This window comes from Mus caroli, chromosome 1 (genome assembly GCF_900094665.2).
Source record: "Mus caroli chromosome 1, CAROLI_EIJ_v1.1, whole genome shotgun sequence".
NCBI classification, from domain to species: Eukaryota; Metazoa; Chordata; class Mammalia; order Rodentia; family Muridae; genus Mus; species Mus caroli.
Genome location: NC_034570.1, coordinates 50,790,264 through 50,808,396, shown reverse-complemented (window position 1 = coordinate 50,808,396; position 18,133 = coordinate 50,790,264).

The window sequence follows — 18,133 nt, the reverse complement described above, 5'->3', positions numbered from 1 at the left end:
GCTCTAACCACTGAGCCATCTCCCCAGAACCTGATTCTCTGTCTAGTCAACTACTTGTTCATACACTTTCCTTCTGGATTTTTAATTTGACTTTCAAGACACGGATTAACAGAATTGTTTCTACATTGTAATTCTTTCTTTTTTATCACCCATTAATCTTAAAGTGCGACATGGCAACAATGCTTCCTAGTTACAAGGAATCTTCCAAATGAATATTTCGAGGTCAGAGAGGTGTGAGCGAGGGATATGGGTTCGGATGAACATTAATTCTATCAAGATGTGCAGAGGAAGAAAGTGAGCAAGCACATGAGAAGAGACAATATTAGCCTATTGAATTTTTAAGGAATGTGAATTCACTTTTATTTTTTTAAAACTGTTTTTTTTAAAGATTTATTATTTATTATATGTAAGACACTGTAGCTGTCTTCAGACACTCCAGAAGAGGGAGTCAGATCTCGTTGCGGATGGTTGTGAGCCACCATGTGGTTGCTGGGATTTGAACTCCGGACCTTCAGAAGAGCAGTCGGGTGCTCTTACCCGCTGAGCCATCTCGCCAGCCTCGTGAATTCAGTTTTAATGTTCTGTATGTATGTGTGTGTGTGACAGAACAGTGTGTGTGCCATAGCATGTATAAGGTACACACAGGACACCTCTATAGAGTGTTCTCCTCCCACCTTTCTGTGCATTTCAAGGATCAAACTCAGGTCACGAGTCTTGAGCAGCAAGTGGTTTTACTGACTGTGTCACCATGCTGGTCCAAATTTAGTATTTGATGTTGTTAGAGTTTTCTAAGAGCCATTCCAAGAATGTGTGGTCATTTAGCCAACTCATTTCTAATTTACAACTTCAACATTTAGTTTTAAAATGTAATATACTAGACTCCTCCAGTTTCCCCCCCCCACACACACACACACACTTTGGTTGGGATTTCAGTTAATGCAGAAATTTGTTTTACGTACACAGATCTTAACATCTATAGCTTTAAATACACATGGCATTTGATGTTCGTGGATTTTTTTCTTCTGATTTTGTCTTATTTATTCTCTTAAAATTTGGGAATGTGTACCTTTGTTTGGTTTTGGCAGCATTTCCTTTTGAAGGTTGTAAGAAGTGATTGCTGTCACTGGAGGGAATGAGTTATCTATGTATTCTGCAGCCATTACCAAACAAAAACCAACCAACAAACAAACAAGAAACAAACGTGAGATATGAGCTGATTCCTCTTAAGCACAATGCTAACAGTTTAAACCTAGCAAAATGTAAAAAGGATGGAATATCATGGTCAAATAAATTTTAAAGAATGCAAGGATGACTTAGTGCTTTAAAATTTTAATCAACAGTAGCTGAAGAGATGGCTCAGTATTTAGGAGTATCAGGTTTGATTCCCAGCACCCACATGGTGAGCACTGCATACATATATGTGGTACATGAACATACATTCAGGCAACGAGACATATGGACATATGTTCTGGCAAAGACTGATACTCATAAAATAAAAATAAATAAAATCTCAAAAGAAATTGAAAATATCAACTAACAGATTTCACTGTTTGCAGAATTAAAGGGAATGTCCAAAGGATTGTTTCAACTGATATCAAAATGTTATTTGACAAAAATTAATTTTAATGTATGATAAAAATCTCAGCCAACTACAGATGAGAGAAAATAACTGGCTCCACTAGTGTCTTGCTTGCAATAAAAGTGTGGACTGGAGATATGGCTCAGTGGTTGAGAGCACTGACTGCTCTTCCAAAGGTCCTGAGTTCAAATCCCAGCAATCACATGGTGGCTCACAACCATCCATAATGAGAAATCTGATGCCCTCTTCTGGTGTGTCTGAAGACAGCTACAGTGTAGTTACATATAACAATAAATAAATCTAAAAGAAAGAAAGAAAGAAAGAAAGAAAGAAAGAAAGAAAGAAAGAAAGAAAGAAAGAAAGAAAGAAAGAAAGGTAAAAGGAACAAAGCTTTTAAGCCGGGCCTGGTGGCGCACGACTTTAATCCCAGCACTTGGGAGGCAGAGGCCAGCCTGGTCTACAAAGTGAGTTCCAGGACAGCCAGGGCTACAGAGAAGCCCTGTCTTGAAAAACAAACAAACAAACCAAAACAAAATAAAACAAAACAAAAAATAAAGTGTGGACACAGTGATCAAAACGTATATTTACAATTCAAAAAAGTGTTGTGGCACCGACAGGACAATTCACTAGTGTCTAATGCAGCAGAGATAGATGGTCTCTGTCTCAATATCATTTTCCTCAATCATTTGATTTAAAGACCAACATTATCAATCCCTTAATCCTCTGTAATCTGGGTAATATTGGACCTTCCTATCACATTAATCTCTGTCTCATGAGTCATCATCAATTACTAATATAAGCTAACCACAAAAACTCTTCCTTGTTCCAAAAGCGCTGAAGAGCACACTGGGCTTTAGCGGATGCTGGCAAAGGCGTCAGACATCTCCTCGTGCACTGAAAACTGGCCAGTTCTTTCTAAGCCTCTTTCCCTCTTCTCAAGGCTTTATTTGAGTATCTCAAATTCAGGTCCCAAACTGAAGTTTTAGGTGGCTTCTCAGCTCCGCCCCATCATAACCATCCTTGTACAGCTTCCCAGTCCTTTTCTGAAGCTTGGTGCTGCTGAAAGACGGGGCATCCAACTGACAGCTGGCTCCTGACCCGTGGAGCAGCTCCCTGGAGCTCAGGCATAGGTGTGGCTTCCGGTTCTTTTCCATCCCTGCACAGTCTCTGCACCACTTCTATGGCTGCGATTTCTGGACGATTTGCTTATTGATCAATAGACTGATTGAGTGAGAACTGGAACTCACTATGTGACCAAAGAAGAAAATTGAACTTCAGATCGTCCTGCTTTCATTCCCCACATTACAGATGTTTGCCGCCATGTCAAGTTTTATGGGGTTCCGGGGACTAAAGCCAAGGCTTCATGCTTGCTGGGCCGGCTCTCTACAACTCCACCTCCCACGGTACTTTACCATCAATAAGCGATGATTCCTTTTCATTTTTCTTTATTTTCTTGGTTATTTTTTGTTTTAGATGAAGTCGTGGGTAATTGTTTTTCAACTTCTATCTTATGTGTTGTTTTCAACTAACACTGTAAATGTACTGGTTATTTCAAACAACAACTTTTTAGACGTTACCTTCCAGTCTAGAAACAGGTACAATACAGAGGCAACAAGTCCTTTTGTCTTTAAATGGCTTAAAATACACTGAGGAGTGCAGACACATAAACTGATGAGCAAAATACTAGATAATATAATTTGTCTGAGTTGTTGGAATGTCTAAAATATCTTAAATATGGTGAAATACAGTTTTGTTGTTGTTTGGCTTCATTTAGGGTATTTTTGGACAGTGGTTTTTGTTTGCTTGATTGTTTTATTTTATTTTTTTATTTGTTTGTTTTTTAGATATAGAATCTCTCTGTGTAGTCCTGGCTGTCCTAAGACTTACTACGTAGACCAGGCTGACATCAAACTCACAGAGATCCACCTGCCACTAATATAATACTTAGGATACTAAGGAGGCAGATCCCTAGTGCCAGAATTAAAGGTATATGCTACCACCACCACCTAACTAAAATATATTTATATAGAGATTATATACAGTTATTGTGTTATACCTTTTATTTTTAATCTTTCAGCACTCTTAAGCCTGAGAAATTTGTCAGTGTAAGTACATGTGATAGAAGCCAATGGGTCAGATTTCTTGAATTCAGTCAAGATTTTAGACAAATGGCAGTTTCCATGATAACCACTAGCCCAAATGGCTCCAACATGTTGATAGAGAGAGCCTTGTATCATACAGATTCTGTTATCTTTAATACACGGCTTTACACTCTCCATACATTTTTCTTAGCCCCAAAATAAGAAAATATCACAGATGTACATAGGCATACAATTGTTATTCTAACACTTGAGAGGCAGAGATAGGCTAGCCTAGACTACATAGCGATCTCTAGGCTGGGTCTGGGCTATGTGGTGAGGTGAGGCCTTGTCACAAAAAATAGGGGGCGGGGGAGGCTGGGGACAAAGACAGAAAGATTGATTTTGAGATTTCATGGACCAGAAACAGACATAGAGTCTATTGCTTTTATTCATGTTTTGTTGGCTAGAACACAGTCATATGGCTCTTTATGACTGCGTGGGAGAGTGGGAAGTGAATTGTATCATGTACCCAGGAAGAGAAACCATTTCAATGACGAGATAATCACCCTTGTGGTCATGTTGATTTTTCAGACTGACTAAGAGACCTTTATTATGGACTCCTCCTTGAAATAGCCTTAATGCTCCTAAGTTTGTCTCAGATGCTCACTCCAGCAGCCAGATCTTACTTGTAGGACTAGGCAGGTGCTCTTGTTTCTGGAGGTACAATCATATTCATCTCAATGAGATTCAAGTACTTTTTGGACATGAATCTTGTGTGCAAAGACGTCACCAGCCCGTACTTCTGTCAAGCCAGATGCTGAATTCGATCTCCTGCCCAAGATTTTCTGTAGATTACCTGCACTGAGCATAAAGCATAAAACTCGTAGCATGGGCTAAAAGCACAGACAACTGAGTCAAACATAGCTAGATTTAGATTCTAGGTGCATGAGTCCTTGAACACATGTGTTGGGAGTTATTCCCAAGACCAGACAAGACTCTCTGTACATTCCGCTGTGTGTAAGTTAAATGAAGTGGTGAGTATTTACCATGGCCAGACATATGTTAAGCATCTAAGTGTTATCAAACTCAGTGGTCAGATGATAACAGCACACCTAGGGCACTGAGCTGATAGTGGGAGCTGTAAAAGTTGACCCTTCTAAATTATAAATTGACCTTTCTAAATTATTCTCATCACAACCTGCTGGGAATGTTTAAGATAAGCAAAAATGCATGTAAGGTGTTGTTCTCTACCTTCTACTCACCTTCCCCATAGGTCTGTTAGGGTCTGAAGCTAAAATAGGTTCCAGCCATGATGGCTTGGATTACTGGAATGCTCTGTGCATGCACTGTGGGAAGAGATGAGGCAGCTCGGGAGCCGTGTGGACCTTGTAACTCACAGGCTGATGTCTTCTGAAATGTGTTCCATGATGAAAGAAGCACTAGCTCCTGCTCCCTCTCTATCAGCACTGCTGCAGAGGGATAGGGACCTACCTTAAGGCAGAGAACTTGCCTAGATTCTGCAGGGCCCTGAGGTCGGTGGATTCCCAGCCTGGGAAACAGTGGGAGGGAGTAGAACAGTCACTTTTCTCCCCTTGGTACTAAATCACGCTTTACTTCAAAAGGGGATTTCAGTTTATGTATGAGCCAAAATATTGTACAAGGTGCAGAGTAAACAAGAAAGATTGTAGAAATGGAAAGTTAGAGCAAAATAAGTAAAAGAGGGGGCAGCAGCATTATTACAAAGCAAGTCCAGGACAGCAACACAGAGAAACCCTGGCTTCAAAAACATACATACATACATACATACATACATACATACATACATACATACAGTAGAAGGAAGAAAAAAACTTTCGTAATTTCTATTTGTGATGATGGCAGGCACCCCTTGTTCTAGGATAGAAGAAAACTTTCTCCTTGTGAGGATAATACTCCACACAGACACAGCTATCAAGGCTGTCACATCACACTCAGTGACTATGAGTAGCTTCATGTAGTCAGCAATCTCACCCACTTTTTTGAATATAAAAAGGATTGAAAGCGTGATTAGTAAAGCTTATTAATTCAAGAAACTTGGAGGTTGTATAAGTGTCCAGACCTTGGAGTTCAAAATACATATGGCAGTTTTGTTTCTATTGAATTTCTGTGCTCAAATATTTCTGGGTTCCTTCCTTCCTTCCTTCTTCTTTGTTCTTCCCCTCTTTTTTCTCCCTCTTTCATAATTTTATCATGTATATTTATTGCACATGTACTGCATCACTAAGGGCATTTTCACACAAGTATACATTGTATGTTACATATATCCAAATACTCAGTATTTTAGAGAACACTTAGATATGAATTTTTGCAGCAAAAGAAGAAAATGATTTTCTACACTGAACTCAGTAATTCCTTGAAAGGGTGTTATTCCCACTCAAGACAAACAATGCTTCTTATGACAATACAGGATACTTAATGAGTTTTTTATTGGAATGACATTTTGATTACACTATTGATTTGCCACATGTGTGACTGATAAGATTGATTTTGTTTGGTGTTTTATTTTTAAAATCAAATATTAAAATTCATAATTATAACAATTATGATTATATCATTTCTTCCTTCTCCTTCCTTTAACTCTCCTGTGTCCCCATTTCAAATCCATTATCTATTTTCTTTAATTGTTAGTTTTACATATATGAACATAGAGAACTCCAGCCAGCTGGCTTCAACTGCTGTTGCTCTCTTGTGCATAGTTTCAGGGCTGGGCACTTGGTACTAGGTAACAGATTAGAGGCTTGTCTATGAGAAAAAAGTAATTCTTCCTCTCTCTCAGCACTCATTAATTGCCTGTCCATCTAGTCTCAGGTGAGGCACTGTGAGATCTCCTCCTTCCAGTTAGCATGTCCTTTAGTGTTGTCTTTGTTGGGTGTTATTTCGGTAGCCATTCTGTTGACGTTTGATGGATGTGGCTTCTCAGTCATTTCTAGGAGATACAATCTCACTGCAGATTTTCTCATCCTCTGCTTCTTGCAATCTTTCTGCCTCCTCTTCCCCAGCCATGTTCCCTGGATGTTGGCCATGGCATAGGCAGGGTGAAATCAGGAGGGCATGCAGGGGGGTGGGCTGACGCAGAAGCTCTGCAGCCTGGCCCAAGCCCAGCAGCAGGACTGTGGGACAGGCCCAGATCTGAGGTTGGTGAGAGTATGGGCAAAGTAGAATCAGGAGACATACCAGACTGGGCGAGAATGAATGGGCATCTTCCAAGCATCCAGGCCATCCTTGGAAGTCCGACATGGCATGGGTGGAGGTGAAGTCAGTGGTAGTTTGGCAGTTTCTGATCCATTTTCTAAACTTTGATGTTTGACAACCTGTAAAGAAAAAACTCTTAGTACAGTTTTGATTTGTACTTTGCATCTTATAGCATCGTCAGAGTTTTTGTCAACTTGACACAAATCTAGATACCACTGAGAAGAGGAAATCTCAACTGAGGAATCGCCTCCATCAATTTACCTATAGGAAAATCCGTGTGAGCGTTTTTGTATCATTATTTTTATTTTTGGCGGATGTAGGAAATGTTTTGGGGGGGTTGTATCATTATTTTTATTTTTGGTGGATGTAGGAAATGTTTTGTGGGGGTTTTTGTATCATTATTTTTATTTTGGTGGATGTAGGAAATGTTTTGGGGGGCTTGGGGGGGTTGGTTTGGTTTTGGATGTTTTTTTAAGAGAGAGAACATAAAGGTGGCTAAATGGAGAAATATGGAGTAAACAGGAGGACTTGGGGGAAGGGAAATAATCTACATCTATTTATTTAAAAAAATTTTAATAAATTACAGCAAACCAGAATGAGCAAACCAGGGAAAACAAGCCAGTAAGCAGAGCTTAGCTAGGGTTGTTACTGCTGTGATGAAATACTCTGACCGAAAGCATCCTGGGGAGGAAAGGGTTCATGTCACTCACAGTTCATAGTTCATCATCAAGAGCACTGTGGGTAGGAACTCAAGCAGGGCAGGAACCTGGAAGCAGGAGCTGATACTGAGGCCATGGAGGGTACTACCTACTGGCTTGCTCCTCATGGCTTGCTCAGCCTGCTTTCTTAAAGATTCTAGGACCAGCAGCCCAGGGATGGCTCCACCCACAACAGGTGGATCCTTCTACATTGATCCCTAATTAAGAAAATACCTTACAACTGGATCTTAAGGAGGTGTTTTATTTTTCAAAAAATATTTTTATTTTATGTGTATGAGTACACTGTAGCTGTATACCAGAAGAGGGCATCAGATCTCATTACAGATGGTTGTCCCATGAAGTTGCTGGGAATTGAACTCAGGACCACTGAAAGTGCAGCCCTTGTTCTCAGCTGTTGAGCCATCGACTCTTTAGCCCCTGGAGACATTTTCTTAATTGAAGCTTTCTTCTCTCTGATGACTCTAGCTTGTGTAGAGCTGACAGAAAGCTAGCCAATACAGCAGGGTTTCCCTGGTAGTCTGTTTCATTCCAGCCGTGAGGTGTCTGTCTTGGCTTCCCTAGATGATAAACTTAAGTCATTTCCTTTCCTCCTTAGGTTACTTTAGGTCTGTATTTATCACAGCAACAGAAAACAACTGTTTTCTTATTTTTAAGTATTTACATTTTCTATAGAATATCTTGTATTTTTAAAGATTTGCTAATTTTTGTTTTATATGTTTGACTGAATGTACGTATGTGTACCAAGTGTGTGTCTGGTGACTGCAGAGACCAAAAAGAGTGTTGAATCTCCTGAGGTGGAGTTAGAAATGGCTGTGAGTTGCCATATGTGTGATGGGAACTAAACTCAGGACCTCTGCCAAAGCAACCAGTGCTTTTAACCTCTGAGCCATCTCTCAACCTTCGTGGGATGTCTCTGTCTTAGGATTTCTATTGCTGTGAAGAGACACCATGACTATGGGAACTCTTCTAAAAGAGAATATTTAATTATGTCCAGCTCACAGTTTCCCAGCAACATTGTCATGGTGGCAAGAAGAGTGGTGGCATGCAGGCAGACATGGTGCAGGAGGAGCTGAGAGTTCTCCATATAGATTGTCAGGCAGCTGGAGGAGAGAGTTGACTTGAGCTTCTGAGCCTCAGAGTTTACCCCTGTAGAGAGAATATCTTGTGTACTGTATGGATGAATCACTTGTCAATTAAAAAGTCTATGCCCTGTATGGATTAGGCTAGAACTAAAAGGTAGAACATCTGGGAAGCAGAAAGAATTCTGGGATAGAGCCAGGCAGAAAATTCACCCAGGTAGATGTGAGGAAATAGATACATGGTACCTGAGCATAGGTAACCAGCCATGTGCAGAATGTAGATTAAAATAATTAGGTTATTTTAGTTATGATTTAGTAAGAGAAGAGCCTAGCCATACGGCTAAGGTATTTGTAAATATGTTTTGAGTCTGAGCCTTACTTCTGGGAGAACAGGAAATAACTTCTACATACCCCCCAGTGAAACACTTTCTCCATCAAGGCCACACCTACTCCAACAAGGCCACATCTCCTAATAGTGCCTCTCCCTATATGAGTCTATGGGCACCACTACAGTTTCTCATCATTTTCTCCTGGGTGATTGACAGTCTTCTCACTGCTTCATAAGACTTGTAATTACAACGAATATTTCTTTTCTCTGCAGATAACCAAGGTGAAGTTCTATGTGTGTGTTCAGGAAGTAGACTGTGGTAGGTGATGCTGCAGAAGGAAAGGGTTTATAGGAACAGAAGGGACAAAGCAGCACAGATCCCTCTGTTCTCTTAGTTTTGTCCATGTGTTCTTGGAGAAACGAGAAGTGGAGCAAATCCACACTCAGTGGATTTCATTCAGCCCTGCGAAGGCAGTTCAGTATTTGAAATTCATTTTGGAGGCAGAACAGAGGTGTGTTTTTCATTGTGCCACAAGGATTTTCACATTCAAGAGTATAATGACCAAACTTAGCCTTCAAACCACTGCAGAAACATCACATGTTTCTTATACGTATCCCCCGGGCTCCACACACACACACACACACACACACACACACACACACACACACACACTTCTCTCTGGTTCCCACGTACTCATCAATGAACCTGTTCATAGAAGGGTAGCTTTAAAAATCTTTTAAAACACAACTGTAGCATGGCTCTTACCCACAAAGCAAGTATGACCAGCCTTGAATCGTAGAATTTTTCTAGCACCGCAGATAAGGAGGCGCTGAGTGTTAATAGTATAAGATGGGTCTCCTTGTATGTGCAGTGCTCTTCAAAACCCAGCTCTCAGCCAGACCTGTACCTGTCAGGCTTCGAGTAAAGAGCTATGGACTTGAAGTTTAGGAGGGTAATTAAATGCAAAGTTCTTCTGTTTCACTTTAAGTTGAGAGTCAGTGCTAAGTCAATGAAGACTGTCTTGCTCTGTTTCTTCGAGGAGGGTTCCACTGTGTCAGTGGGGGCATGCAAGATGGCTGGCAATTCTCCACTCCCTGCCCTCAGCCTGAGCATGGTGACTCTAAGGCTTCTGCAGATTTCCCAGCCTGGGGAGGGATTGTTGCTAAATGAATTTAACTCTATCAGCTAACGGCTACATGAACGCAACTTGTCTTTTAGAACACAAAGATGAAATAGGGTCTCTGTGTTCAGGCTGTCCTGGAATTTGTTATGTATCTGAAGCTAGGTGGTGATTCATGGTCCTCCTGCTTCTGACCCCCAAATTCTCAGGTAATAATCAGGTAGCAAAGTAGGGAGGGATATTGTGTGTGTGTGCACATATGTATGTGTGTTTGTATATGTATATGAAGAAGCTTGTGTGTATGTGTGTGTACATGTGCATGTGTGATGAACAAGTGTGTGTGAGTGTGTATGTATATACCTGGCTGAGCTTTCCAGCCAAGGGCTCTTCTGAATTCTTTCCACACCTCCTAATATTCTCATTACCCACTTCTCAGATAGTTTTAAAAACAGAAGAATAGGGCCCTGGAGAGGTGGCTTAGTAGTTACTTTCTACTTTTTCAGAAGATCCAGATTCAATTTACATCACCCACATGGAGGCTTACAACCATCTATAACTCCAGTTCTAGGAAATCTACTGCCCTCTTCTGGCCTCTGTGGGTAGCAGTGCCACATGTGGTACACAAACAAGCATGTAGACAAAACTACCTTGTGGTGTTTAAAATAAGATTGGCATCCATAGGCTCATATGTTTGAATGTGTAGTCCTCAGTGGAACTTTTTAGGAAGAATTAGGATGTGTGGCCTTGTTAGAGGTAGTATGTCATTGGGGGTGATCTAATGCCATACTCTGCCATGATGATCGTGGACTAACCCTCTGAAACTGTTAGCAAACCACCAATTAAACACTTTCTTTTATAACTTGCCTTGGTCATAGTATCTCTTCACAGCAATAGAACAATAATTAATACAGCTACATACATAAAAAAATTAAATAAACACTGAAATACAAACCCAAATACCAAGTACAACCAACATAGGGTGATGACTTTCCTTCCAGTCTCTGTACCAATAAAACAACGAATACATGTGTGCACGCACAGACACAACCTGGCACTCAACACTTGCACACCCCTACCATAGTGGGTAAGCTAGCACCAGATTCCAGATTTAAGATCCTGTGTGCTGCCAGGCACAGTGGTACACTCTCTTAACTGCAGCTCTTCTGAAGCAGAGGTGGCCTGGTTTGAGACCAGCCTGGTTTAGATAGCTCCTTCCAGGACATCCAAATTATATAGTGAGATCCTGCCTCATAAGCTAACAAAGAGACAGACAGACAGACAGACAGACAGACAGAAGTGTGAAGGGAAAAAGCAGTCATGACACCGACATGAAGATGGCACACTCACATTTGTCAATACTCTTGAGTGTCACCAGGCCATCACCTTCTCTGGTGGGCACTATAGAGGAGCCTTCTACCTGATTCCCCTTTTCTACCACCCATCCCATGCTGCCTGTTTCAAACAGTAGCCAAGATGACCTTGCTGAACATTACATCTTTGTCTAATCACTCCATCAACTCTCAGAAGAAAGCCCGGACTCCTACAGCCCACAGGCCCTGTCCCTCCCCTTCCTTACCCTTCAAATGCTCTTTGTGTGCTTTTTGTGACTCCAGCCAGACTTACCTACTACCTATGCTCTGGACACCCCAAGCACCAGCTGTTTCTTCTCCTCCTCCCCTACACCCATTCCTCCCATTCCTCCCTCTAGACACTCACTCACTCTGGTTTCTAAAAACCACTTTCTCAGAGGGGCCCTTCTGAACCAAAACTAGTCTATGCAAATTAACATATGCAAGCACTTTCTTTGTTTATTGTGCCTCCAGTTCTCTTTTATTCTTTGTATTAAAAAAATGACCATAAGATAGATAGATAGATAGATAGATAGATAGATAGATAGATAGATAGATAGATAGATAGATAGATATCTTTGGATTTGTTTTTCTTCTCTTCTTAAAAGAACTACCAAGGGCTTAGGGCACAGTTCAGTTGGTAGAATGATTGCCTAGCACATATGGGGTCCTGGCTTCAACTCCTATCACCACATAAACAAAGATGTGAAATCTAGAGTTTGTAATCCTAGAACTCAGAGGTCCCTGGGAAAAAAGTGTTTCACAGGGGCTCTGTGTCTTTAACAAAAACAGATTCCAAGCAACTCATCCATATAAACATGCTCAGACTTGCCAAGTCCTAACGGAGAGTAAGACTTGTGCTCACACCTGGACCTACCCCAGTGACGTATGCCATGTGCTCCGGCTTTGGGTATTATTTGTATATAATTGAAAAAAACACAACTAATATAAAAAAAATACAACTAATAAAAAGATACAGACAATACAAAAACATATAAAGTACATTTGAATGGCTGCTTTCATGACCTCTCCTTGAACAATTAAGGTTCAGTTCTCCTTAAAACATAAGATACTTCTGTTCAATTTTTTTTATTCTATGCAATTACATGAGTTATATGTGTTTATAGAATATGTATAATAATTTCATATGAAACCAATATGAACCTTTTATGTGATTAACTTGGGTTCGTATTGCTTTCAAAATTATGTCCACTCCACAGTTTTTCTTTCAAATGTTTTCACCCTAGTAAATACAAATCTGTATTTTCTAGTGGCTCAATGATGGCAGTGGTGATGTGTTTGCCCTTAAGTCATCTGCTGCCTTCTGATGGTTACTCAGGTATTTCTGAGTTTTGGGGTCATTAATGGTGAACATCTCTGAGCATCTTTTTTGTATGTTATGAATGTTGGGCAATGGGGTTTTCAGGTGTTCCCTTTGACTTTGCTACAGGCTGTTAGTCTCCTCTCGCATCTCATTAGATCAATCTAGACGGTTGTCCTCCACACAGAAATTTCTGAAACTGTAAAGTACGTTAACAGAACTCATACTTTAGTGACTATCAGTCCAGCAATATGCCTGACAATACCTCTGATGACTAGATCCTAGGAAGGAAGGGATATGGGTCTCGGCCACTTGTGCAGTTCTTCAGGCTTTTAAGCTATTTGGGAGTCTGCCCAAAAGTTTTAGATATGAAAATTGCTTTACTTCAGTCAGTGAAGACAAGGAGGGACTGTCAAAGTCAGTATTTATATTTATTTTCAAGTTTCTATTTTTATTTGTGTAAATTTGTCTCTATGTGAATGTGTATTATATACATGTGGGTGCCCTGGAGGCCAGAAGAGGACATTAGATTTGCTGGGTGTGATGATATCATTCAATATGAGTGCTAGCTCTCAAACTAAGACCCTCTGCAGAATCCGTACGCGCTCCTAACTGCTGATTTCCTCTCTGACTCTGTAGATATTTATCAAGTCCTGTGAAACAGCATTATGCCAACATCCCTAATGTTAGGTTCAGTTATCATGAATGTTTCATTTCTAAACAGCTCTGGCTTCTCCTTAAGTCTTTGTCTGGCCTGCTCTACTCTCCCAGTTTAGGGAGCATGCCTTGTGTTCTCTTTTCCACAGTCAGGGAAGCCATTCACCTAGGAAAGATGTGGAGGCTTCCCCTCTAGTTTTATAGCTGGAGTGTCAGGAGGATTTTTTTCTGCCCTTGCAAGGAGGAGGCCAGTTTCACTAGAACCCAGGTTGGAGGACTTGACTCCTTTGCCCAGCAGGGTGCAGTACTGAGGGGAGAATTACCCTTGGCCAGTGGCAAACATTAGAGAGAAAACTTTACAGTCTCTGAGGAGAGTTCAGAAGGCAGGAAGGATTGTGAAAAAAACTGAGCAGACTGTTGATGAGAAGGAAGAGGCAGGCGGTAGAGGGGCTCTGACCTTAGTGCCTCTGTTAAGTATGAGGGTCTTGTTCTGTCTTCTGGTTTCCTTCAATCAGTCATAGGCTTGACTCCTAGCAGGGAGGTAGCAACTTCCTGTTTGTTATGCTAGTACCGTATTTCAGCAGTACTCTGGGTTAAACCATTATTGTATGATAAACTAGGAGCCTAATCAACACCGGTGTTCATTTATTCATAATTCTAAAGTATTTTAATCCTTTATTCATTGAACGTGGTACTGGGTGACATAAAGATTTGAGTAATTATTATGTTGTATACTGAGCATGCTCCTCCTCATGCCCCAATCTCTTCACCTTTCTTCCCTCTTCCTTCTCCTCTGGGTCCCCTGGGTCTCCCCATATAATTTCACTTCTATGTAATGTCACATACCATACAAGGTTTCATGGAGCTTTAAAAAAATCTAGAACCATGTATGAGAGGAAATATCATATTTATCTTTCCGAGACTGGCTTCATCTGCTGAACATGATTCTTTACAGTTGTAGCTATTTTTCTGAAAACTACACAGCTCCCTTCCTCTTTCTGGTAGAACCTCCCATTGTGTATACATGCCTCATTTTAAAACCCATTTTTCTTAGTCGGACAACTAAGTTGGTTCGATAGCTTAGCAGTTAGCACTGCTGTGGTAAATATAGACGTCTCTGTGATGTGCCAACTTCAATATGAGCACATAGTTCTGCTTTTCAAAGAAGATCATAGTTCTCTGGGGAGTGTTCAGGAACCCAGGCCAGGTTGCTGTGCTCCAGGCCTCTCCGTAATGAGAATGGTGTGGAGCAATTTATGATTGTGATCATTGTGCTCATGTGGCAGTTATGACGATCATGGAGTTGACAGTATGATGACCTCTGGAGTTTGGGAGCATGTGTGGGCTGAGAGCCTGAGTACATTTCTCAGAGTGCAAAGGTCCTTTTGGCCATTTCGGCCACTCTATGTTTGAGCTTTGTTGGTGGTCTTCCGTTTGTCCAGCTTGGAGCCTAGGCCCTTCATTTGACCACTCCCCACCCTTCTCCCATGAAGACTACCTTACCTCACACTCACGCACAAATATTTTTTATAGCTGTATTCAAGATTTGAAGACTCCGATTTTCTTCTCACTCAGTCAACAGTAGCCGAAATGTGGTGTTGTCCTAGAGCATCCTACCATACATAGCTAGCATGTAGCACAATCAGCATAGATCCGCTCATGGATTTCTGTGTCTGAAACACCCCGAATGGCAAATGTTTACTTCTCTGAAACGAGACGGCATGGAAACAGGAAAACATCAAATATCTTTTCCTTTTGGATGAGATCATGTAAAGTCCCCAGTTGATACGCTGGCCATAAAGAGGTGAGGAAGACATGGCTCCTAGCTTCAAGATTTTTATGTCTAGAACCATATGCAGTAAATGCTCATGCTTGCTGGACTCAATATTTGGGGTGATTGCCTGCAAACTCCATCTTTCACTCTGCCAGCCTCTCAGTTAGTGCTCACTGGGAAGGTTTTTTCCTCCAGAAGAGGAGGTGTAAGTAGGTACCTACACCTTTGACCTGAGGATTCTGGCAGGGTTCTCCTATCTACCTAGTGCATCGGACACTGTCTGCCCACCACTTGACATAAAACACTCACTTCAATTCTGTGATTTTGGGTTTAAACCACTATTCCTATGTAAGTCCAGCTGCCTCTCAGATGGCTACAGGGCTGATAAACCCAAAGTTAAAAATAACCAGTCAAAAATGCATTTAGGAATCTGGAAAGATGGTTCAGCTATTAAAAGCACTGGGATTCTCTTCCAGGGGTCCTCAGTCCAATTTCTAGCACCCACATGGCAGCTTACAAGCATCTATAATTGTAGTCCCAGGAAATCCAATGCCCTTTTCTGGTGTGCAAATGTACAAAGAGACAAAACAGCCATGTGTGTGTGTGTGTGTGTGTGTGTGTGTGTGTGTCTGTATATGTATATACATACATACATGAAAGAACCCATCAAGATGCATTTAGGGAGCCAGGGAATAGAGACGGTTCATTGGTTAACTTTAGAATATTCTTACAGAGGACCTGAATTCAGTCCCCAGCACCCACCTTAGAGGTGCTCACAACTGCTTTTAGCTCCAGCTACCAGGGGCTTGGATACCTTTAGCCTCCAAGGGCACTCACATGCACCCCTCTCTGCACACACATATACATACAAATAATTTTTAAAACAATAGAATAAAGTCTTTGTGAAAAAAAATCACAACTCAGTGACCTTGCCCGTGGAGTAAGGATTGCTCTCCCCTGTGGCTGAGTGTTCATCTGGCTGTTAGCCGCAGTTAACTATTGCTGCCCAGCTTCAGAATTGCATAGCATACTGCTAGTCTGGGGAAAGCTTACAGTTCACTGCGTGAGGTGTGGTTTCTACGGAATGCATATCATCCTTGCACAGACCCCATGGAAATGAATCAAAGGTCAAGGCATGGTGAACTAGAGACTGTCTAGACATCAGTTAGTAAAGGAAGGGGGTGAAGCGTTGTGTGTGTCCAGTGTACAGGCAGGAAGTGTGCGCAGTGTTGAGTGGCTATGAATGGGAAGAGGAGAGGGGCTGTACTTCCCTTTATCACCAAAGACAGTCCATTTCTATCAGGCTATCTTGTCGGTGCTTTGGGAGCCTGGCTTTGAGGATAAAGGAAGCCAGATTGCCCTGGGCAACGGCTGGAGAACAGCAGTGACTCACTTTGGTGCCACGCTGTCAGATCTAGCAGCGGCTGGCCACAAGAGACTCTCCAACTCTAGAATTTGGCTAGTCCATGATTCAAATGGGCTGAAAATATAAACTGCATATATCATTTCTCAGAGAGTTGGTGAAAGAAAAAGAAAGAAAGAAAAGCTATGCCAATAACTTTTGTATTGATTACTATAGAATAAAGAAAATACATTATAAAAATGTGTTTACCTCTCTCTATGTTTTTCTATTTTGAGACAAGGTCTCCTGTATTCCAGTATAGTCGAAAACTCATTGCTGGTGTGAGAATGCACTTGAGCTTCTGATTCTCATGTTTCCAACCCCTCGTTTGCTAAGATTACAGGTACATACTACACCTGGTGTATGGGCTTTGTGCATGTCAGGCAAGCACCCTACCGACTGGTCAACATCCCCAGTTCATACCTGTCTATTTTGAAAAGGTGGTCCCTCAAGTTTTAAAATTACACATGTGGCACATTTATATTGGGCAACATGGTTGGTGACTCAGAAGATATACCCCACCCTAGAGGGCGCTGAAGTCCAATGAGTGGACAGAGGTGCCAAAGGAATAAGACCAAATGGAGAAAAGGAGGCCTTGTGACCAGGCCAGTAAGAGGACTGACTGCCTGTGTGAGCACACAGGGGGCTCGCTGTGCATCTCTCGATGGACTTTTCTTTTGTGGCCACCAGTCCTACAGGAAGGGAGCAGGGGTGATGGCTTACTTCACGGCTCTCATTAGCTTTGGCTTAGCATTGACTCCTGCTCTTTCTGATCCCATGTGTGGAATCTACTTTGTCCATTCATAAGATGTTTGATGTAAGTTTGATGCTCCAGTCGAGCTGGGGGTGGGGTGGGGGCACCACTAATTCCATTATTTTGCTGACACAGAAATGTCAAGCTCAGCGTGGTGATAGATGCCGTCAATTTTATCACTTGGGAAATACAGACAGAAGGATCAGGAGTTCAAGGCCAGTCTGGGTTGCACAGTCAGTCTGAGACCAGACTAGGCTACATGAGATTGTTTCTTACACATACAGTTTTTTCAGCCAATACGTTTCATGTGTGAGAATTTGTTTTATTATTTTCCTAAACTGGCTGTGGATCGACACATAGATACTGGTATCGTGCAGGAATAAGTGGATTTTGCATAATAGTTTACAGTTTTCAATGTCCTTTTCAGCAAATTATCACTTCTAATTGTCACAACATCTTGTGAGGCACAAGGCATGTATAGATTTTCTTTTTCATCCATATGTTACAGCTAAGAAACCGAAAAAAAAGGTTGCCTTGACCAGCGTTTGAAAGCTGTTAAGTGACAGAACTGGACGTGAATTGTAGAAAGTCTTATTGGATAGGTTGGCTTCTTGTCCTTGTATACACAGGGGTGCTGAAGTGGGGCTGGTGGTAAGTGGTCTGAAGCTTCCTGACTTCAAGCAACACTGCCCTCTAAAATATTAGGAAGGGCCATGCACTTCAAGATTTGGAAAGTTG